This window comes from Miniopterus schreibersii (genome assembly GCF_964146895.1).
Source record: "Miniopterus schreibersii genome assembly, chromosome: 13".
Classification (NCBI taxonomy): domain Eukaryota; kingdom Metazoa; phylum Chordata; class Mammalia; order Chiroptera; family Miniopteridae; genus Miniopterus; species Miniopterus schreibersii.
In genome coordinates this window covers 53,574,382-53,597,323 of record NC_138113.1, presented here as the reverse complement: position 1 = coordinate 53,597,323, position 22,942 = coordinate 53,574,382, and the positions used below count along the sequence as shown (strand labels likewise).

The following is a 22,942-nucleotide window of genomic DNA, read 5'->3' as shown; positions in this document are numbered from 1 at the left end:
CTACTGGTCCACATTCCCGAGGCCAGGAAAATGACCCAGCCAGCCTAGTATTTCCTGCATTATTAGGGGAAGCACCTGGTTTATTTTTTTAAAGTTCTTTTTCAATTAAAAATGTCTAATCTCCCATGAAAGTACAAGAAAAATGAATAAATATAAAAATTGGATAAAACACAATTAAAATACATACCTATTTTTTGTTATTTATTTTCTCAGATATAAAAATAATCTGCCAAATGATGGTAAAATTTTGCAATATCTTTGAATTTCTATACTCACTCTGCCATGGTTGGCTGGTGAACTGTCTGAGTGGGAGGACTGGCCCATTGAACTCTGGGTTGCTGTGTCCCTAGAGGTCTCCTGTGAGAAAGGACCCCACCAGGTCCTCCGTCTTTGGGCTTTGAAACATTCTGGCTTTAATTAAGTTGGAATTGCGATGACCTCAATGTCTGGCAGGATTTCTATTCATAATTTTTGAATAAAAAAAAATAATATTGAATATAAACTGTAATAAACCATAATTTTTAAAAAAAAGTTAAAAAATAAGTTTTTGAAGAAAATTCTCTTACCCGAATGATGGCAAGCCACAGACCTTTTATGTATTTGTGTATTTTAAGACCAGTATTGTACTTTCCACCTTAACACTGCCCCTCCCTGCCCAGATGTTTCTATTGTGGACAAAAATATACCCCTGGAAAGTTGCCTACTATGGAACCTGAGCAAATCCCAATGGGCAGGGGAGTGTCGCCTGCTGGTGCTCAAAGCCTGAATTAGCATAGTGTCCTCCAGATGCATGCATTTGGTCCTGGAGTGTATCCTAATTCCCCTCCTTTTAGGGCTTAGTGATACTGTGGGGGCAGGTAGTTTTAAGGTGGGGAGGGTAAAGGGGCTGGCAGCTCCCTCCCCAGTGCCCCCTGTTTTGGCTCCTGCCTTGGAGGCTGAGGTTTGCTCCTGCAGGCAGCAGATTCCCAGCCCACAGATAACCATCCTGGTCTGGGACCAGGAATAGAGCTCCAGCTGCGCCTGGGAGAGGGGTCCTCATCCTGGCCCCCCAGACAGCCCTGCAGCTTCCACTCAGCTGGTGTAAGTATTAGGCACATGTATAATTTTAAACAGAAGTTGAATTTCTAGCATCAAATGGAGTCATTCAAATATCTCCACCCAGGGCCTTCCACGCGGCAGGAGCAGCCGGTAATATGGACCCCAAGAGTCTCCTGCTGGCCTCTGCCTGTTCCATCAGAGCCTCCTGGGCAGTGTCTGCTCCCTTCTTGGCTTCCAGGCCCAGGGCTGGGGCGGGTTCTGTCCTCAGAGCAGTGCTCCTGCCTTCCCCGCGAGAAGGCTTGGCTGACCCTGATGACCACCTTCACCCCCACCCAGGGGGTCTCATCTTTCCCCAGAAGTCCCCAGGACCCAACCCTGAGAGTTCTGGCCTCAAACCCTGAACAGACACGCACAGATCTGTGGTCTGACCCAGCTCTTCACATGGACAATGGGAGGCCAGGGCAGGAGAAGATATCTGCAAGGCCTTCCAAAGTGTCACCCGTTCATGTATTCATTGGATGTTGAGGAGTGCTTCCTGCCTTGGGCCAGGCACTCGACCCCACCCTCAGGCACTTAAAGACCCTGGAAGAATGTTGAAACTGATTTTAACATGTAGACACAGCCCTTGTGATATGCCAGGTGTTCCCACCGTTAATTTTTAACACTATAACCTCACAGAAGGTAGGGCTTTTTTTATTGCTGAGTGTCAGGTGGGGAAACTGAGGCACAAATGACACTGCTCTCAAACCTTCCATGTGTAAAGTACAAATATTAACACCTCACAAGTGCTGTGGACCAGGCTTCTGGGCACGGTTTGGCTGGGTGCCTCCGCCTCAAGGTCTCCGTGAGGCAGGAGATGGGTCTCATCTGCAGCTCGACAGGGGAGAGATCTCGTCCCAAGGTCACTAGCCTGGTGTTCATCAGGGTGCAGTTTGGACTGAGAGCCCAGGTTCCTTCCTGTTGGCCTGACCCTCCCTCGGTTCTCTCCTAAGGGGTCTGTCCAGAGGGCAGCTCCAACCATGGGCATGTTCTCTCTGTGTTCCAGAGACATGACAGAGACAGAGAGACAGAGAGACAGAGAGACACATACAGAAAGGAAGTGAAATAGAGGCCAAGAGAAAGGAAGGGAACTCAAGGACCAGAGGACGAGAGAAGTGAGAGGACCTGACATCCCGTCCCCTGGGCTGTGCTCTACTTGGTTCAGAAGCCGGTTCCCGAGCCCTCGGCAGATACACGAGGATTGTGCCCCCTGGGGGCTGACTCACTAGAAGCTGCTGTGCCGGCTCCACCACGTGGACCCGCATGAGGCCCTCGGGCTGATTCTGAGCCTCACAAGAGGCCACGGAAGGCTTCAGGCCAGTGAAGGACAGTATCTGAATTTCCTGCCATTTCAAACCCTTCAACGTGCAGACTTGAAAATGAGGCCAAGGTGGGCAGTGACTCCCCGAGACCACACGCTGGACACAGGCCTGTTTTACGCGGGGTTCATCTCGTGTCCCCCTCATTCTTGTCCCTCTTCCACCTCTACCCTTGTGCAGCAGGTTCATGGGAGGCCAGCCCACAGGTGTGAGGGACCTTGTGTCATCCACGCCTGATGGTGTCCTTGGGAAATGGTGTTTAGTGTCATCCTCATTGTGCGGGTTGGGAGACTGGGGAGGCCCTGAGAGGCACAGAGGCGTCCCCAGGACACGGAACTGGGGGGCAAGGGGCTGCGAGCTCGGCTTTCCCCTCCAGCCGGGCCCTGCCCATCCCCAGGGAGCTGCGGGAGGGCTGGGTAGGTGCTGGGGTGCGGGTGTGGACAGGACCTGAGCGAGGAGGGCGAGCGGGCAGACCCCAGGGGGGCTTTGGGTGGCTCTGATTGGAGGTAGGGGCCCAGGTCACGGAACCTTGAGGGGTGACCTCACTTCCTTGGTGACAGGTCCCCAATAGCATTTAGACATCTGGTAACCAGGGACCCACATTCTAGAGACAACTGCCTTTCCAGCTCACTTGACTGGAGACAGTCGGGAGACTAGGATGTCTCTCTGTTGCTTCCCGTGCTTCCGAGGCTCTGGGCACAAAAAAGCCCAGAGTGAGAGATGCTGCTGTTGCTGGAGAAACTGGTGCAGACGCCACCGCGGACACCCCTTGCCCTCTGGCCCGGGGCACCATCTGGTAACTGAGGGCAGCCCAGGGCAGGCCCATCCAGGCCAGGCCCCAAATGGGGTCCCCCCTGGGAAGCCCCACACCTCTTCCCCCTCATCCTGGGTCTGCGTGTGTGTTGGGGGTAGCGACGGAAATCGTGGGGTGAGGGGCGCTCATCCTGGGCAGGAGCAGTTGTTAGGTGTCTGAAGCCCGGAGGGTCTGTCGTGTTCATGGACCAGGTCATGGCTGACAGGAAGGGAAGCTGAGGGCTGGGGACCAAGCTCCTCTCCCCACTTGTTACTCAGGAGTCCTCCAGGGGTCATTGTGTTCCCTCTCTGCCTGGAGGTCTTTGCAGATGGCCCTGTGTGACTGATGAGGGGAGCAGCATTTGTGGTGGCATCTCCCCCAGTGGCAGTGCTCAGGCAGGCCTCTGACGCCCCTGCCCCGGGCCCGGGTCCTGTCCCTGCAGACCTCCAACGAGGACGTCACACAGGAGCTGACCGATGGGTTCACTTACGCCAGGAACCTGTACAAAGGATCAGAGCGCCAGGCCAGGAAAACCATCCACTGCGGGTCTGAGATGAGAGCTCAGGTGACTGGGGTGGGACCAGAACCCAGGTGACTGGGGTAGGAGCAGAACCCAGACTCAAATCTGGGGCCTCAAAATTTTACAGGCCCCCTCCCAAAGAAATCTATACCCCAACCCTCCAACCAGTTCCCGGTAGGCTAGAAATCCAGTCTTCACGTATTGGGTGGGATCACAGAGGAAACATCTTTGCTGTCTTTGCGTTTTGCTCATTTCATTGTTTAACTCCCTGCCCCATGTATCCTGTGGACCAGTCCCAGCTCCACTGTCCTTGCAGACCTTCTCCGAGCCTCACACACCATCACACTGACAGATGCTGTGTATTTAAACAAATGGGAAAGGATTAAGGTACTGGATACATTTCTCTGCCACTTGTCATCTCAGAGAGCACGGCCAACCACTGTGGTCCGGCCGGGTCAGAAGCTGTGGCCTCACTCACCACCCTCACAGCCCATAAAGGAGGGAGTTTCCCTAAGTGCCCCAGCCTCTCACTGCTCTTAGATCTTGACGTGCTTCAGTTCTTGCTAGTTCAGCAGGGCTGCAGAGAGCATCCTCACTGTGTCGTCAGGGACTGTGTTAGTTTGCCAGGGCGGCCGTTACACAGGACCACACATGGGGTTAGAGGATCCTGATGCCTCCTGGTTCAGTGCCCGCTCTGTCTTTGAAGAGCTCCCAGGAGAACATCATCAAGGTGCTGGACCAAGGGCCCCACTCCACCCCCTACCAGGTCAGAGTACAGGTGCAGCAGGCCGACAACCCCGCCCAGTGCTGGTCTGAGGTGAGAGCTGGCCCAGGTCGCTCTCCACACCGAGGACCCCAAGATGACCAAGGAGGGCCATGAACCCAGACTAACAACTGGGGTCTTCCCCAGGGCCCTCCTAGAGCTTTCCCACAACAGTGTCCACAGTCCCATGACAAAGGATCCTGGACCTCCAGTCTTCCCTCCAGCTACACGGGACACAAAAATATCACTCCTCACATATTTGTAGGAATATTAGGGAAAATAATATGTTTCACTTCACAGTAGAGCACGAGCACATTGGCATGTTGCTGTTTTCTTCTTTTCTTAAAAAAGACACATATCTTTATTGATTTCAGAGAGAGGAAGGGAGAGGAGAGAGACAAACATCCATGATGGGAGAGTCATTGATCGGCTGCCTCCTGCACACCCTCACCTCGGGACTGAGCCCACAACCTGAGCATGTGGCATGACTGGGAGTCGAATCATGATCTCCTGTATCCTAGGTCGATGCTCAACCACTGAGCCACGCTGGCCAGGCTGTTTTTCTTCTTTTAACTACCCACCCCAGGTATCCTGTGGAGCAGCCAGCTCCACTGTCCTTGCAGACCTGGCCCAGTAACGGAGGTCGCTCGCCACAGCGATGTGGCCTTTCAGTGCTGTGGGCATCGCCCTGATTCAGTCCAGCTGCCAGGTCGGCAGTGCTGCCGGGAACACTTCAGTGTGTCCCAGGGGACTGTGTGAGGTGCTGGTGCTGCCCTAACACAGGACACACTGGGTGGTGTGAACAGTAGATATTCATTTGCTCACAACTCCAGAGGCTAGAAGTTAATGCAAAGGGCATCAGCAGGGCTGTTTCCCTGAAGGGTCTCTCCTCGGCTTGTAGACGGCCGTCTCCTCTCTCTGTCACATGGACTCCCCTGTGTGCTTCCATGTGTCCTCCCCTCCTCTTGGAAGGACACTGGTCATAGTAGATTAAGACCCACAACACTGAACCACTGAACCTTCATTACTTGTTTAAAGACTAAAACTCAAACACAAGCACATTCTGAAAGCAATTGGACCTGATTTTACTTTTCAAAAATAAAGCTGATTTTTTAATTATAAAAATAACTCAGGGTCCTAGGTAGAAAAGGGAAAGGTTTAAAATAAGTGATTATGCACACACTAAATTGGAAATAATTATACAGATCTTTATATATCCTTTCAGATGTGCTAGTCATGTAGGTGAATATACACTTATTCATATTTGTAAATCATTTTATGTTATATTTCTTTGTGATAATACATTCTACTTCTAATATTAAAAATATTTCTGAAAAAGAATATCTGTTAGTGTCTTTTCTCCTGCTGTGTCATGAATTACGTTGTTTGGCTCTAGTTAATGGACTTAACATTATTTTGTTTTCTGCTTTATGAATAATTCTCTGATGATGATCATTGGATAGGTACCTCTGAACATTTATTCAATTATTTTTTAATAATTTCCTGCAAATAAAATTTGTTTCAAAAAACACACACATTCTAAATTTTACTGTGTATGAATTTTGAATCATTTGATCAAGTTCCCTTGGAATTCTGATTGGGATCTCCTTAAATTTGTAGGTTGGGTTGAGAGGACTTCATGCACTCCCTCCCCTAACAGGCATGTGCAGAGTGCCTCCTATGGGCCCGGCACTAGGAGCTCAGTGGTCAACCCAAAGAGCTTGTGAGGATGGCGACTCTGCAGGAAAGTCACAGCAGCAGCACATACCTAACATGAAGTCAGGACGTGCCCGGTGCCCTGAACAAAAGGTACAGAGAGAGAGACAAGTGGGACAAGGCCACGTTGGCTATAAGACGATGTGAAGGTTTGTGGGGTCGAGGTGATCGTTGGGGCCGCTTTGGGGATTCGCACAGACGACCAGCAAGATATAAACATTCCCAGCTGAGCCCTTTGGGGCCCTGGTTCCGAAGTGTTCTAGGCGAGTCCTGGTCTGAAAGGGAAAGTGTCTCCAGCATCATCCTTACAGGAGGACAAGGACCCAGCCCCGGGCCTCTCTGGAGCCCTTACCATGAAATAACCTCTCACTGCGCTGCATATCCCGTCCTTACTGCTGGCGCTACTGTGTCCCCTTCCTGTAACTAACTGGCAGCATGTGTCCCTGTATAACTGGCCTTAGTTATTCAAGTGCAGCGCACCGTGCTCATCCCACGCTCCAAAGGGGCCACCTTCCTGCAACAGAGCCATGCCCCTGCCCGCCCAGGATCGGGGCTGCACTGCGAAGGGGGGCTCTCCAGGCACCGCCTACGTTGCCCAGGAAACTACAATTGTGTGTCCCTTGAGATCGGGGGCATTCGAGTGGACTCTCCCGTAGGCGCCATCCCAGTCCCCCAGCTGGGCAGGAGCTGGGCACTTACGCTTCCGTCATGCTGCCCACACTGAGGGGAGGCGACGAGGCCCAGGGGCGTAGAATCTGCGGTGCTGGAGGGTCAGGATAGTCACTGAACCAGGGGTTATGACGAAGATGGGGTGAAGGCGGTGCCAGCGATGTGAGTACTGAAATCATCAAAGATGAGAGAGACACCTAGGTCTGTGGATGCCCGCAGCAGGCAGGGCTGGTACAGTCTGAGAACGTAAGATTCAAAGCTGGAAACACTGGGGAGGAGGGATGGGGAATGGTCTTAGGCAGCAAGGAGAACCCCACCTCCAGGACCTGGGGCAGGAGGACATGTGCACGTGGGGGTCATGGTTCAGCAGACAGACACCAGGGTGCTTGACTAGAGCTGTGCAGTGGCTCCTGGGTGGCTGAGAGCCAAAGTGGTCCGGGCCTTGACTGGCACTAGGGTCCCTGATGGAGGCGTCATGCATTGGCTCGGTGATACGTCTTATCCGTGGGGCTGGTCTTATCCGTGGACCCAAGCACATGCTCAGGCACTCTCTGTGGAATGGTAAATGAACACACGGCCCTCTGGCCCTGAAACTGGGATGAGGCCATTTCTCGGCACACTGTCCTTCACAGAGTATCCTGGGGCCAAGCCAGGTGTCTGAGTACTGGGCAGTCTGCATGAAGTCCAAGTGGATGGGAGGAGGCCAACTCTGAAGTGGGGGTCCATGTCGTAGACTGGAGGCAGGAGGGGGAAGCAAATTATAAGCCACCGCTGGGGACAAGGCTGAAAGGGGCAAAAAAGGGTGGGGTGGTAGGACAAAGAGAGACGGATGTGGGTTTAAAATGGGGTCACTGAGGACAGTCTTTACACATTTCACGTGTGCTCATGGGGCCTGCAATGGGAAGTCTTAAATCCTGTCACTGGTATGTTCGACAGGATGGATTGTGAAAACAATGCCACTTGATTTGGGGCACAAGCCCTTCTGCACTTGAATCAGTGGGTGTGGTGTTCCTGAGCTGCTACAGGCCCTGGACAGTCCCTCTTTTTGTTAAGAGTGAACAGTATCACACAGTGTCTTAGCAGATCCTGGAGAGGAGGTGTGGTGGGCATCCCAGCATGGGCCCTAGGTCGGCATTGCCCTACTGAAGTTGAATAAATGTAGCCTTTTGGGGTGGAGGCCTTACAAGCATGGAAAGAGTTGTAGAACAAGGGATCTGATGTGGGTTTTTTTACTCATATTTTTCTTCCCATATTTTGATCACATGAATAATTAGGATATTAAATTTCAATGTTGCCCAGCCGATGTGGTTCAGTGGTTGAGCGTCAACCTATGAACCAGGAGGTCACCGTTCAACTCCCAGTCGAGGGAACATGCCCAGGTTGCAGGCTTGATCCCCAGCAGGGGGCATGTGGGAGGCAGCCGATCAATGACTCTCATTCTTGATGTTTCTCTCTCTCCCTCTCCCTTTGTCTCTCTGAAATCAATAAAAAATATTTTTAAAATAATTACGATGTCATTTTGATGCATGTTGAATATGAAATTAATACAGTGGAGCTGATATCCTACATTTTAGCTAAGTTTTGTTGTTCGTGGAAGTTATAAAACATAGCTACAAATTCTTTGACACATCCATCATCAAGAGGTGGGGGCTCTGGCTCCTCTCTGTGAGGAGGGTGAGTTGGTGATTGCTTCCACCATGAGGGTAAGGTGAAGTGGAGCTAAGGGATCTGAAGGTAGGTCACAAAAGGCCCTACAGCTTCCACTATGTTCACTGGAATGAATGCTTGCTCTTGACACCAGAAGCCACCACGAAAGACTTCCAGGTGCACGAGGTCACCGTGGAGAAGCCTCTCTTAGGTGCTCTGCTCTGCCACCCAATCCTCACCTCATCCCAGCAGAAATGCCAGTGACCTACCGGAAGAAGCCTTTGGATCAGGGTTGGCCAACATTTCCTGTAGCGGCCAGATCTTGTGGCTTTGCAGACATATGAGCTCTGTCACAACTACTCAACTCTGCTGTTATTGCATAAAGCAGCATTGATAATATGCGCAGGAACACCTACGTGCCAATCACAATTATTTGCACAGACAGGTGATAGGCCCGCAGGCTGTGGTTAGCTCAGCCCTGTTTTAGATTATTCTAGTCCCTGGTCATTTGAGCCTGGGATGGCAGCAGCAATGGAAGAGCAAAGACAAACCATCGCCCGTGCACCCTGTCCAAATCTCTGACCCACAGAAGCCATCAACCTAATACAATGGTGGTGTTTAGCCCGTTATGTTTGGGGTGGTATGTCCCACAGCAATAGATGACCAGTCCCGTTTTACACCAGGCAGGGTTCATCAAGAAAGTGAGATTTGAGCAAAGACTTGAAGGAGAAGAGTTAACCAAGAGGGTGCAAGACTGGGGGAAGAGCATTCTAGGTAGAGGGAACAGTCGGTGCAGAACCCTGAGGTGGGAGTGTGCCTGGGGTACATTAGAGTGTGCCTGGGGTACATTAGCAACAGTGAGGAACTTGTAGGAAGGGCTCTGCTGAGACGCCTGGGGAGGCTGCACCTCTCCACACAGGCATGAAGGCCGGGCTTGGCTGCAGTCTTCCCCACCTCTGCGCAGACTGCCCACGATTCCTCTGGAGCAGGGGAGGTATGCCTGGCGAGCAGCTGTTGGGAAGGGCCTTGGTGTCCCTGTCTTGTGGGACATGCTGCAGGGCTGTTTTCTTCTTCCTCAGTGTTTCAGTTGAGCACAGGCCTGTCCATCTCCTTCCCTCCACGCCTCCCCCTCAGCCCCAAGGACACAGCTGCAGGCTCAGTGCCTGTCTATAAAACTGCTTGGCTGTAGTTTGGAATACGCTGCTCAGCAGCAGCCGACCCATTGCTCATGTCTGCTCATCTAGCCCCTGTTGTCTGGTGTCTTCCTGTGGGTTAGGGACAAAGGAGCTGACCCCATTCTGATTTTGCTTTTGCTGTCAGTGTAAATATTAACTAAGTGCATTCGGGCTGGGTGTCTCCTTACAGTCAACTCTACCTGAAGAGGCCAGACAGCCTAGGGTCAAAGAGGCTTGATAAGAAAGCAGCATAAATAGAAGTGGAGGAAGGAGGTGGGGCCAGAGAGGACAGGCCAGGTCACGCAGGACCTCCTGGGCCACAGGCAGGATGGTGGCTCTAATGCAGGGAGAAGGCGGGGTTCTGAGGGTTGTGAGCAGAGGAATGACATGATCTGGCTCATGTTGTCAAAAACGATCACATTAAAATGCATTCACTCAAAAATGTGTCCTGTAAGAAAATACACATAGGAGTGCCCATGATTAATGTGATTATAGTAAATGTGGCTTAGATTTTTAATTTTTTTTTAAATTCTCACCAGAGAATATGGTTTTATTGACTTTAGAGAGGAAGAGACAGGGAGAGAGAGAGAGAGAAACATGGATCCCTTGCCTCCTGTGCGCTGCACCTGGACCCTACGCCCGGGAATCGAACCCACGACCCTTCGGTGCACAGGACCACGCTCCAACCAACTGAACCACATCGGCCAGGGCGTGGCTTACATTTCTGTGGGTAACTTTCCTGATGCCCCCTTGGCCCCTGTGCCCCGATCGCCTCTGCGCTCCTGCTCTGTGCGCCCTTGGCCGGCGTCCCCATCTATGTCTCTGGGCCGCCCCGCACCTTCGGCTCAGCGGGATGCCTGGGTGCGGAGGGACCCGCCCCTTCCTCCCTGGTCCTCCGCCCCGGCGCCTGGCCTCGGCTCCCGCTCCCCGGGGTCTCCCTCCCTTCCTGTCCCCGCCCCGGCGCCCCTCCCAGGGCTCAGCGCTTCGGGGTTGCGCTCTGGCGCCTCCTGCTGGGCGAGGGACTGTGCGGCTCCCGGTCCGCGCCGCGCGCCGGTGGGAGGAATTTCCAGACCCACAGTCGGGGTCGGTGCGGCCCCGCTGCTGCTGCCACAGGGGCTCCTCGCCCCGCGCTCTAGAGAGGGGTGAGTGGCCCGGCCGGGGGTTTGGGGAAGGGGGGCAGGAGAACTGGGGACTGCGGGTCGTGCCCGGAGTCGGGGCGATCCCTCCGGGGCTTTGTGCGTCGGGGCTGGGAAGCAGGGAGGCGGGGCTGGGGGAGGGGACGCTGAGCGCGGGTAGGAGGCGCGGGGAGGCGCCCCGAGCTGCTGGGCAGTTTTGCAAACACCTGACCCCTCCGGGAGGTACCGGGAGGGGAACTCGGGGCCCGCACCACTCCAGGGCGCTGGGGGCTCGTTGGATGGAGCGGGCCTGGGTCCAGCGGAGGTCACCGCAGGCCCCCTTTTCCCGCGGGGAGGAGTTCGCGCTCGCTAGGCGCTCTTTGAGTCCGCAAGTTTTCCTCCTTGAAGCCTGTGGTCGCAGGTCTGGGGGTGGGGGGAATGTGTGGAAAACTACGCTGGACACTTCTGTGCGGCTGCGCCCGCTGTGCCGGGAGCTCTGGGGACCGCTCCCGCAGATGCTCAGGCCGCGGAGTTGGGGCGGCTCTTTGGGCGCGATGAGCCAAGGCCGGACCACGGAGGGGCGCCCTCCCTCCCGCTGCTCCCACTGGCCCTCAAGGGCAGTGCTAGCTAGAGCCCATCTGCAAGACAGGCTGCGGGGGTGCGGGGCCAGGAGAAAGGGGAAGCATTCTGTACCCCTGTTATTGTAGGACACGGGCCCCAGTGCCTGGACGGCCTCTAGGTTTATCCCCGTTCTGCTCAATCCCCAGTCAGGGGCGTGCAGGATCAATGAATCTCTCACCATTGATGTTTCTATCTCCCTCTCTCCCTCTGCTTTTCTCTCTCTGAAATCAATATACATTTAAAAAAAAAAAAGTACCAAATTATAGTTAAGCAGTTTACTTAAAACTTTTCCTTTTGAGGTTTTGGTTGTTGTAGTGGTGGTTTTTTGTTTTTTTTGAAAGCTCAGTTGGTCAAATGAAAAATTCTTAAGCTGTGCCTCTTTTTGCACATTAAATTACATATAAGCAATTTATAATTTTGGGGCAACGCAGCAATTTGAAACAAACATCAAAGAGCTAAAGCAAACCTGTTCTCCATCCCCCAAACACTCAAATTCCTTAGCATTTCTACCAGCCCCATTTTTCATATTCCACCAATCTGTTACATTTTTCTGCTAGTGAGGGCTGGTAGAAATAGTCTTGGAGGTAGGGAATGTGGGGAAAAGTATGGGAAAAGGAATGGGAACAATCGTTTTGGTGTAAGATATTAAAAAATAAAGTGTTTTTCTTTTTCTACATTTCAAAAAAGCTTTAATAAAAGATATTTGTAGCTGACAGTCAGCTTTAGTGAGATAATCATGAAATGTCTGTTACAATCCTCCCACCAGGAAAAGTGAAAAATTTCTCCAATTTTTATTCTGCTTTTCTTTCTTTCTTTTCTTTTCTTTTTTTAAATTTACTTGGGAGATGTCTGATAGTGTTGGAGCTTTCCTTGTGAAAAGCTTAAAGAGTGGGATTCTCACTGGCAGAATTAGGGCAGAAGTAAGAGTGCTGTGCAAAGGGATTAAAAATGAGAATTAGAGTCTCAGTGTAGTTTTAAGATTTTCATTTTGGGCATTGTGGGTCCAAGTGGTTTGCTTACCGAGGCAGGAGAGAGACCAGTGGACTGTGTGTAGATTCCACACTGTAGAAGAATGGATAATTAACATTTACCCCTCACTTTAACCCAGGAATCCTCCAACCCCCATACACACAAAAACCATCCCTCAAAGCCACCTACAGGCAGAAGTGAATCTGCTGACCCAGGCGCATTTCAGTCCTTCCTGTCTGATGAGGGTGCTAGTGAGCAGCAAGCCCTGGCAAAGGGGGCTCTTAGGCACTGGGAGAGGGGAGAGGAGAAATAAAAGTGGGTAACGGTGAGGGCATTTCCAGGACCTGGCCCATGACGAGGCTGAGTGCATAGCTAAACTCAACCTTTAGAACAAATTGGGCTTTTAAAACACTTAAATGTTGGTGTATTCCTCCCAAAGTAATGCTGTAACATGCGTTACAATATACCATCAATATTTTCCCAGGGAGAACTTCAGTTTGTCCCGTTGCTTTCATGCTTTATAACAATAGCTTCAAATGCTTTTTGAAAGTAAGCAGGGTGTATGTCACAAATAAATAATTTTTAGAAAGTTATTCTCTTTTTTTCTCTAACCATTTTTTATTTTCAATTACAGTTGACCTACAATAGTATGTTATCTTCAGGCATACACCCCAGTGATTAGATATTACATAACTTACTAAGGGATTATCCCAACAAATCTGGTGCCCATCTGACACCATACATAGTTAGTAGAATATAATTACTATATTCCCTGTGCTATACTTTATATCCCCATGATTATTCTGTAACAACCAATTTGCACTTCTTAATCCCTTCACCTTTTTACACCTATCCCCCCAACATCCCCTCCCATCTGGCAACTGTTAGAACGTTCTCTGTATCTATGAGTCTGTTTCTGTTCTGTTTGTTTGTTTATTTTGATTTTTAGATTCAATTGTTGATATATACGGATTTATTGCTATTTTATTGTTCATATTTTCTATGTTTTTTCTCTTCTTAAAGAAGACACTTCAACATTTTATATAGGACTGGTTTGGTGGTGATGAATTCCTTTAGCTTTTGTTGTCTGGGAAGCTCTTTATCTGTCTTTTGATTCTAAATGATAGCTTTGGTGGGTAGAGTAATCTTGGTTGTAGGTGCTTGATTTTCATCACTTTGAATATTTCTTGTAAATCTCTTCTGACCTGGAAGGTTTCTGTTGAGAAATCACCTGACAGTCTTATGGGAACTCACTTGTAGTTAACTAACTGCTATCCTCTTGCTGCTTTTAGGATTCTCTCTGTGTCTTTAACCTTTTGCATTTTAATTATGATGTGTCTTGGTGTGGGCCTCTTTGGGTTCATCTTGTTTGGAACTCTCTGCACTTCTTGGACTTCTAAGTCTATTTCCTTCACCAGATTAGGGACGTTTTCTGTCACTATTTTTTCAAATAGGTTTTCAATTTCTTGCTCTCTCTCTTCTTCTTCCAGTACCCCCATGATGCAAATGTTGATACACTCGAAGTTGTCCCAGAGGCTCCTTACACTATCTTCATTTTTTGGATTCTTTTTTTCTTTTTGTTGTTCTGATTGAGTGTTTTTGCATCCTTATATTCCAAATTGCTGATTTGATTCTTGCCTTCGTCTACTCTATTGTTGACTCCTTGTAAATTATTCTTCATTTCAGTTAGTGTATCCTTCACTTTTGACTGGTTCTTTTTCATGGTTTCCATGTCCCTTTTTATGCTGTTGAAGTTCTCACTAAGTTCATTGAGCAGCCTTATAATTAGTGTTTTGAACTCTGCATCTGGTAGATTGCTGGTCTCCATTTTGTTTAGTTATTTTCCTGGAGTTTTGTCCAGGTCTTTCATTTGGGACCTGTTTCTTTGTCTCCTCATTTTGGCAGCCTCCCTGTGTTTGTTTCTATGGATTAGGTAGAGCTGCTAAGTCTCCCAGGCTTCGTAGAGTAGCTTAATGTAGTAGGTGTCTTGTAGGGTGCAGTGCCACAGCCTTCTGGATCACCCAGGCTGGGCACTCAAGGTGTGCCCTCCCTTGTAAGCTGTGTATACCTTCCTGTTGTAGTTGAGCCTTGATTGCTGTTGGCATGGAAATGGGAGAGATTTACCCCCAGGCCGATCAGCTGCAAGGACTGGCTGCAACCATAAAACACTGACCTCCTACCACCTTGGGGGATCACCTGTGCAGGGCGCACCCGACAGAGCAGGACTTACTTCAGCAGGGCCCTGGTGCACTCTGAGTCTGCTCCTTGAGTGTGTCACTTGCAGAGGTGCTTGGGTGGTGGTGGTGCTTCAATGTGGTCTGAAGCTGTCCACTGGATGCACTAGATCTGGGGCCTCCCAGGAGGTGCAGATCAGGTCCCACTACCAGTGTTCTGCCTGGGGCCACCTGGCATTAGCTACAAAGCGATCTGCAGGTGTCTGCTACTTGTGCCGAGCTTGGAAGTGCCCAGCAAGGCCAAGCTGTGAACCAAGGCTGACTGCTGCTAGTGCCGGACCTGGGGCCACTTAGTGAGAGGTTTGGGGCATGCTGAGGCCAAATGCTGCTGCTTTGAGAGATTTTAGGAAAATCTGAAGCATGAGCCAAGACAGGCCATTCATATGGAAAAGCCTGTGGGAACTGCTTAGGTGGGCCTGCAAGTTGGGTGGGGTGGGACCTCGGAATCACCAGGGTGGGGCAAACAGTGTTTGCTGGGTTGATGGACTCTCAGATATGGCACCGCCTGCTGGCTCTGTGGATGAAGGGCTCAGAAAAGGAATGGTCTCTGCCAGCACTTCTGTCTGGGCAAAAGCTTCCTCTCCATCTCTCACCCCAATGCCAGACAATCCCGTTTCTCCCCTGTATCCCTGGTGCCTTTCAGGCTGCTGCCCCAGCCTTGGAGCCTAGAGCGGGTGAGTCAGAGGAAGTCTGTGCACGGGCCCTTTAAGAGGAATTGCCTGGACTGGAGCAGCCTCTGTCTCCCTCAGCCTCAATCCCCACTGGTTTTTACAGCCAGAACTTATGGGGACTTCTCCTGACACTGAAACCCTGGGATGGGGGACCCAGTGTGGGGCTGGAACCCCTCTCTCCTCAGGGGGGACCTCTGCAGCTGAGATACCCCTCCTGATTTCTGTCGGTCACATGTGGGTGTGGGGCCAGCCTGCTCTGCACCTCTGACCCTCCTACCAGTCTTGATGTGGCTTCTTTTTAATTCCCTAATTGTAGGTCTTCCATTTGGCTCAATTTCAGGTGATTCTGAATGATGGCTGTTCTGTAGTTTAGGTGTAATTCTGATGTGGTTGTGGGAGGAGGCGAGTACCACGTTTATTTACGCTGCCATCTTGACTGGAAATCTAGAAAGTCATTCTGATAAACTTGCTTAAAGTGCTGAATAGAAGACAATTTTTTTATATTAACAATAATGAGTTTTTTCCATCATATTTTTAGAAATAATTTCCAGGTAATCCTAGGAGCAGGGCCAGTGAGTTAGCAGCCGGAGTTGGTTCTGAACAGGTTGACTCTTTTGATGCCTGTGAATTGGGAACATGCTACCAGGTGGACAAGCTGAGCCCGGGCCTTGGTTTAATCGGGTCCCTCCTCACCTGCGGTGAACACATGAGTGACGGCTGCTTCCCACGTAATAGCCGGAATGGGATTTGAAGATGAGCCTGACTGTGTTGTCCCTTCTTTAGTGGCTTCCCATTCCTTCCCATTGCAGGGACTCCCAGGGCCTCCACTCCTGTTGGATTGTTTCCAAAAGGCAGCAGCGGCCTAGTGTGGGGCCACAGTGGACCCACCCAGCAGAGCAAGGAGTCTCCCACCCACTCTGCAGATTATAAAACACAACACAACATCAAGCGCAGAGCCCAAGGCCAGAAGCACAGGGACCTGTGTCCCCAAGCCAGGGCCAGCACAGAGTCAGTTGGACAGGATGTGCAGGGAGATGCTGGGAGCCCTGTCGGCCATCATCTGATTTTATAGGGGCTCTCACTAGCTCTCCAGGTTACCTTGGCAGTTCCAGGTGAGACCTTGGCAGTTCTTAGAGGTTTGGGGCTGTTCTGGGATTTGGGAAGGGGAAAGGAGCAATGAGATTGCCCACCGAAGTTGGTTTAAAAATTCTATGTGGCTGGAGGTGTCGCTCAGCCCTTGCCTGGGGAAGCCTGAGGGGTAAACCATAAAGGAGGCCTCAGGAACACTCCACCTGGCTCCTTCCCATCTTCCGAGTCTCTGTGGGAACAAGCCCTCTTCACAGAGGCCTCCCCAACCCCACTCCAAACAGGTCTCTCCCTGCCTTTGTATTTTCATTATTGGCCTCTGCAGGGCTGGTGACATTTATAATGATTCATTGTGATAGGCTCCAGGTTATTGTCTGTCTTCCCCACTACAGGGGCAGGGACCAGCACCCTGTGGGAGCTCAGTGGGATGAATGGAGCTGGAGCAGGCTGGTGGTGGTGTGAGCAGGACCGGGCTGGGCAGCCTCTGGGCAGATCTTGGCTGCCCATCAGGTCACCTGGGATTTTCTGGAAATCCTGATGCCTGCTTCACCCAGAGATTCTGACTCAGTTGCTCTGGGTTGGGGCTTAGGCATCAATATATGTATTTTGGTTGTTGTTAACCCTCACCCAAGTATATTTTTTCCATTGATTTTTTAGAGAGAATGGAAGGGAGGGAGAGGGAAGGAAGAGAGAGAAACATCATTTGATATACATTGATTGGCTGCCTCCCACACGTGCCCCCATGGGGCCAGGGATCAACCCCGCAACCCAGATACATGCCCTTGAGTGGGAATCGGGCCCTTGACCCTTCGGTGCTCAGGCTGATGCTCTAACCACTGAGCCACACCAGCCAGGGCTAAGCATCAGTATTTTTTAAAATTGTCCCTACTGATTTTAATCAAGCAGGTTCCTGAAACCCAGGGGAACTCAAGCTTTCAGCATTAAAAGCTGTGGACCTAGGAAGGGGCCAAGGGCAGAAAAATTTGAACAAAAGATTAGACTCATGAGGACCTGAGGTGGCTTGTGTACCTGGAGTTCACCTGATCTGAACACAGGATGAGCCACGGGCCAGACCTGTTGGCTGGTGGAGACTCAGCAAGTGTTTGGAAAATGACTTGTACCTGTGGGACCATCTCCTGCCGTGGTACAGGACAGGCTATTTCAGTTGCACCCAGAAACACTGGGGGTTTTCTCTAGAGTGCAGGACGGTCTGAAAGGACCATTGATTTTACTTTGCCTTCACAGCTCAGGGTTAGTTACTCTAAGAATAAGGACTCCAGGTGCAGAGCCCACGCCGTGGCCAAGCTCACGGCACTCACTGGGGTTTGCCCACACTTCCTGCCAGGCCCAGGCCCCCCCCCCACCTCCCCAGAGCCAACGCGGGAGAGCCGGCCTGGGCAAAATCCAGATGTCAGTTTTCAGTAGTCACATAAATCTTGGCTCACGTGGGGACATACACACGTGTACGTGTGCCGCACACTAAAGCAACCAGCACCAGTGCAAAGGTTCCTGGGAGGGTCTGTGTGTGCTGGGGGTGGGGTGACAGTGGGGGACTCAGAGGGTCCGAGAACAAACTGGGGGTCTTCTCTGAGCTCCTTATCCTGGTTCCCAGGGGTGAACACGGGCTCCGATTGCATGCGCATTAGGGGAGATGACCGGAGATAACCCGATACCATTAGAGGCACAGCAGGTCTGCAGGTGCATGTGCCACCTGGACAGAGTTAGCTGGGCAGCCAGCAGCTGAAAGAAGCAGGTGGGTTTGGGGTGAGGGAGTAGGAGTGCCCTGGGCTCACACCCTTTCCTTCCTGCCCCTCACTCAGCCTGTCTGTGGGTTCCTGGAGTGGGCGTCTGGAGTGTGGGCGGATTTCACAGTTGTCTGCAGCCTGTTTGCTGCCCCCAGGCATGCAGAGGGACCAGGGGCGAGGTCGCCGTCAATGGAGCAAGGGGGTGGTGTGAAGGGAGAGAATCAGGAGGGGGCAGAGGGGGGTTCATGGGGTCCCCAAAGACCCCTCAAAGTGGGCCCAGCCATCCTCATTCAGGGTCTGGAGAAGGTGCCCTGGGGTTTAAGTCTTGGGTGTGTCACCATGACTTCTTGGCTTCCTGCCTGTGAAGTGAGCACAACAATGGGGCCACATTCCATGGCTGACGTGAGCATCTCATGAGTGAGAAGTGTGGCCACAGTGCCAGCTCTTGGCTCCCACTGCTGTCACTGCTCCTGTGGCCATTTAAAAAAGCAGACACGGAGGGGGTTGGAGTGGAAATACACAATTATGGGCAGCCAGGATGGTAAAAACCCAAAACGCCCTGAACACCCCAGGCCCAGACCCTAGAGGGAGGCTCTGGCAGAAGGAGACAGTTAATTTTATGTGCCCACTTGGCTGGGCCATGGCACCCAGCTTATTGGTCAAACACCAGTCTAGGAGTTGCTGGGAAGGTAATTTTTTAGACGTGATTAGCATTAGGTTGTAAAGCAGGTTGCCCTCAGTAATGTGCCTGGGTCTCCGGCCAAAAGACCACCATCCAGAGGAGGCAGGAATCTCCTCCAGGCCATAATCGCGGGAACCTGTTCCTTATGCGAACCTCTCTGCCCCTCGCAGTCTCCCTCAGAATTGCTGTAGCTCCTGTGCACTTTTTTGGGGGGAGGGGGAGTTGGTGGAAAACCCCCTTTCATTTCACTGTATGCCAAAGTTATTTAATTACTAGAAAAGTTAGGACATTGAGAGAAGGTGGATTTTTGGACTCGATTATCAGCAATATAGCAACATTAGCCTGTATTATATTCTCTCAACTGTTCCAGCTGGAAAAAAATTCTCCTCTCCAACTTTTTAGCAGAACAGCACCACATTGGAGCACATCACCCCCTTCCTGTTCCCTGCCACTTTTTCTCTCTGTCTCCCAGACAGCCTCCAGAAGGCGATAAAAGACCCCACTGTGGGCAGGTTTTGTGGGGAGGGGTGGCACAGAATTTCAGTGCCCTTTTTTCTGTCAACCTTAGTATTGCCTGGAGCCTTCTTTGTATTAAGTGTATTTTATTGCAGTCAACAAAGATGTCGTATTTGGTCTGTTTAGTGTTCTAGTACTGAAATAAATGGCATTTAATTTCATGAACTAAATATTCATTCAGCTCTCATTTCTTAAATTGAAAAGCTATTACATGTCTGAGTAGACTTTTGGGGGCTCTGGCACAGTGGTGGCGAATGGACAGCAAGTGTCGCCTTCATGAAAACAAAACTGGAGCCAGCCTGCCTGGAGTAGCCCTGGCTCCAGCTGCCCTTTCATCTGAACTGGGGCAGATGAGCTTGTTCCAGGGACCCTCCCTCACGTCCACTCTGCACAGTTCCTGCCGCTGCCATGAGGGAGCCACTAGGTGTCGTCAGTGACCAAGAAAAGATCAGTTGCCTCCTTTCCCTTGGGTCTGGTTTTATACTTTTCCCTCTACCTCTCCCTGTTCTTATATATGAGAACATGAAACAAAGATTGGAATTTTATCCTGAATAATAGAAGTTATTTTACATAAAGATAGAATATTTGAAAGCAATTTATGTCAGCTTTCCAAATAGAGAAGCTATAGAACAAATACCGATGCTATTGACTTAAGTACATTAATAAATCCAAGCCTTGTTACAAAAAGAAAGCATTTTTGTAAAATTGATTAACAAGACACTGCTTGCTTCCAATAATGGCTGAGTAAGCTCCTCTTGGAGCAACTTGCCCAGTGGTGACAATGGTAAATTCTGGGTGACACGCAAAAAGCAACTGTCTGAAGGCACCAAAAAGCATCTAAAAGCAGGTAGTTACTGGAGAGGAGTCTGAAATCGTTAGTCTGCTGGGGTCTTCTCTTTATTTCCTCTAATTCATCTGTTTTCTGGCCTTGGTGTTGCTTGGACGTATGCACTCGCACGGTCCCTTCTGAACCCTCTGTCGCGCTGTTGAGGGGACCTCTGCGCAGCGTTTTAGTGGTTGCTCCGGGTGTTAGTTGTTCACGCAGACTCACCAGCCTGCTAGTGTCACCACGCCAGTTTGAATCACAAACAGAAACCTCACCTCCGTTTAATTGTCGTTCCCCTCCCTCCTTCTAAATAGAATCACCTCAAATAGTTGCCTTCCATACGTACACCTGGAGCCTCATCTCACAGGATTATAATTTTTGCTTCAATGATCAAGCATAATTTAGAAACCTCAAGAGAAAAGCTGTTGTACTCACCCTTAATTTTTTTTTTAAGGCTCACGCGAGGATATTTTTTCCATTGATTTTTAGAGAGCTGGAAGGGAGTTAGGAGAGGGAGAGAGAGAGAGAGAGAGAGAGAGAGAGAGAGAGATCGATTGGTTGCCCCCCGTATGTGCCTTGACCAGGCCTGGGATTTGAACCTTCAACTGAGGTACATGCTCTTGACCAGAACCCAAGACCCTCTCAGAGGGCTGGTGCTGTAACCACTGAGCAAGAACTCACCGTTATTTTGACCCTTTCCATGGCTCTTCCTTCCTGATGCTCAGAGATTCCTTTTTTTTTTTTTTTTTATCGAGTCCTTCCTGTTTAGAGAACTTTCTTTAACCCACCTTTTCGGGTAAGCTGCTGGCCACCAACTCTCTTAGTTTTTCTTTGTCTGAGAATGTCTCTGTTTCCTCTTCACATATTAAAGATGTTTTCCTTCTGGCCTCTGTGTTTTCTGATGAGAATCCACTGTCATTCGAATTGTTTCCCTGTTGGTTAATAGAACTGATGTTTCTCTCTCTGCTTTCGAGATTATTTGTGTTTAATTTTCAGAAGTTTGTGTTGTATCTCGGTGTGGATTTCTTAGGCTTATCTTGTTTGGGGTTTGTGCAGCTTCTTAAATCTGTAGCTTATGTCTTTTGCCAGATTTGGGTTTTTTCAGCTACTATTTTCTCTGATAATTTTCAACTCCAAACTCTCTTCTCCTCTGGGACCTTAAAATAAATAAAATGCAGTCTCACCTTAAACACCATGTAATACTCAGAAGGAGTTTATGCTAAGAGTATATATTCTTTTAGGGAGAGTTTAAATAAATTCATGTATATTAGGTGTTGAAAGAAATAGGACTGTCTTATGTGCAGAACCACTGGGGTGCTCATAAGATACTGCTAACTGCCTACCATAGGGACTTGGAGGGCAGGGAATTGAATTTGCCTTAAAATGACATGTTTGGGGTAATTTCTAATTACTTTTAAAACTTAGTTTTAGAAGTGCTATACTAAAATATTTTTATTGAAAATAAAAATCGTTACCTATTCCTTTGGAAAGATGTCGATTTTGGCCATAACTTTACAGAATTTGAACTGGTCTTTACAGTTTTGGCTCCTTTTGTGTTTCATTGTTTTATGTATATTGCAGGACTAACTTCTGCAGTAGCATTTTGTAAGAGATAAACTGCAGGAAGAATATAGTTTATGGGCCTTGAGATCTTGAGGAAGATGGAACCGTGTATCCGAGCTGTTAGCCTTGTTGGGGCAGGGTGATGGACTACACATGAAATGCTCTTACAGGTCACATTTCTTAAAAGGTCGTTTGTAGCTGAAATGTCACTTACTTTTCTGGCAAACCTGGCTCAGATATTAAGTATTGCACTTGATATCATCTATTACTAGTACCAAGATCTGAGTCTGATTCATTTCATTAGTTCCCTTTCTGTTTTATAAATAAGTCCTGTGTCCTGGCTGGTGTGCTCAGTGGTTAGTCTGTCACCCAAGCACCAAGGGGTCTTGGTTAGTCTGTCACCCAAGCACCAAGGGGTCTTGGGTTCGATTGTCAGTCAAGGGCATGTACCTGGGGTGCAGGTTCATCCCCGAACCTGGCTGGGGGCGCATGCAGGAGGCAACCAATCAATGTCTCTCTCACATCAATATTTCTCTCTCTCTCTCTTCCCCTCCTCCCTTCCACTCTAAAAATCAATTGAAAAAATACCCTTGGGTGAGGATTAGCCAATAAATAAGTAAATAAGTCCTGTAACAGTTGTTTTTTGTTAACCATTTTAAAAGTTATGTATTACTTGATGTTCAAAGAAAAAATGACAGAACTGCACAAAGTAAGAAGTGAGCGATCCCTCCTCCCTCTGCTCCACACAGTATTGTCACTGTTAACCGTTTGGGGCGTGGAAGCTTCCTGATCTTTCAGGGAGCTTTCTACATGATTTCAAATGGGAAAATCTCATTTCGGGTCTGAGCAACCCTCGTGCAGTCAGAGCCCCAGGGCAACCTAAAAAGCCCCAAACATGGACCTTTCCTCCCGGGTGAGTCATCTGCTGAGGGAATGGAATGAAACAGGAACTTCTTTTACCCGTCAGGTGGGATGCAACTAATCTCTGAGGCGAGGCTGTCAAAGTGTATTTCCGAAATGATATAATTATGTTTAGCACAGAAAATATGGATTCCGATTTTAATCTTTGGATTATTTAATGTTCTTTGAGCACTTTGACTCATGTTTCTGACTCGACAAAGTTATAGTTCCTATGAATCATCTAATTCATTGGACTTCAGGGTTCAGTTGTAAAAAAAGCTCTCTGACGAAAACATAAAGATAACATTTAGGAAGTGTTTTTGAAAAATGAAAGC

General features: G+C 49.6%; 1 protein-coding gene across 1 annotated transcript in view; it reads left to right on the top strand.

Annotated features, from left to right (window-relative positions):
* Positions 1-10,738: 10,738 nt before the first annotated feature.
* Positions 10,739-22,942, top strand: part of MALL (mal, T cell differentiation protein like) — a 68,561-nt gene continuing 56,357 nt past the window's right edge. The window contains exon 1 of the mRNA XM_081155917.1: positions 10,739-10,821. The gene's annotated coding sequence lies outside the window, so the exon portion shown is untranslated. The remainder of the gene's footprint in view (positions 10,822-22,942) is intronic.